Source organism: Mustelus asterias, unplaced genomic scaffold (assembly GCF_964213995.1).
Source record: "Mustelus asterias unplaced genomic scaffold, sMusAst1.hap1.1 HAP1_SCAFFOLD_424, whole genome shotgun sequence".
Lineage (NCBI taxonomy): Eukaryota > Metazoa > Chordata > Chondrichthyes > Carcharhiniformes > Triakidae > Mustelus > Mustelus asterias.
Window position 1 is genome coordinate 123,996 of NW_027590379.1, and position 1,005 is coordinate 125,000.

Here is a 1,005-nt window from a genome sequence, read left to right on the forward strand (position 1 = left end):
CTCGGTAGGACTACCGGGCCGCACCCCGCCGAGGTGGACACGTGCATTTTCTGGCAGGGGGGGTTGGCGGGGTGCCCGGAGATTTTCGGGAACTCGTTTTTCAGAACATTTTTTGGCTAGCGGTGTCAGTTTGAAAGTACCCAGGAAAGTGCTACTTCACAAAAGGGGACTTTTTCCAAATATATAACCTCTTGAAGAGCACCTCAGTGTCGGAGGGGGCAGACACTTTACTTCATTTATGGCTAATTCCTCGGGTACGTTCTGGAAAACGGACAGAGTTGCCTGGCCGGTGGTGACTCTGTGGCAGATACATATATATATATATATTACGGCTTTTTCTATATATGTATCAAAGTGTGATAAACACTTGTGCAAAAAAACCAGACAACGGAATTGACGGCACTTTGTATACGGCTTGCAAAGTACAAAGTCTGAGTTTTTTAAAAAAGTGGCACTCGGTGGTAGGGAGTGCCGGCGCTTTGAAACGGCACAGATGCCACGTTCCCTTGGGTTGCACTTCGTTCTGTGAGGCCTTAAAGTGCGTGCCCAGAAACCTCTGAATGCAAAAGGCGCGCACGCCGGTAGTGGGCTGCAACAATCAGTGCGTTTGCCTATCCATGCCTAAGCCTGGCGACCCTGCGGGCGATGATGGCATGTCTTGGGCGTTGGCCATGGACTGGGTCGGGCTTGACAGTTCGTGCTCTTCGCCTGTGACATATCCGGACTGACCGGACGCTCGTGTTCGACGCGGTAGGGCCCTTGGCGGGTTCATCGTTGATGCGCTGGTGCTTCAGGCTGAGCGGTTGTCCCTCTGTGGTCCCGACTGCACATCGGGCGGACACCGAGCGAGTCGGTTGGCAGAACTTTCCGTTTGGACTCTCCTCCGTGTGAGGCCGAGGCGCCCGTGTGCGTTACGGTAGTGGCACTTGACGGACCCGTGGAACGGGGCGGTGGTCTGCGGACGCCGCGTGGGGCACCCGTTCCTCAGGCCGTGCACACCATTTC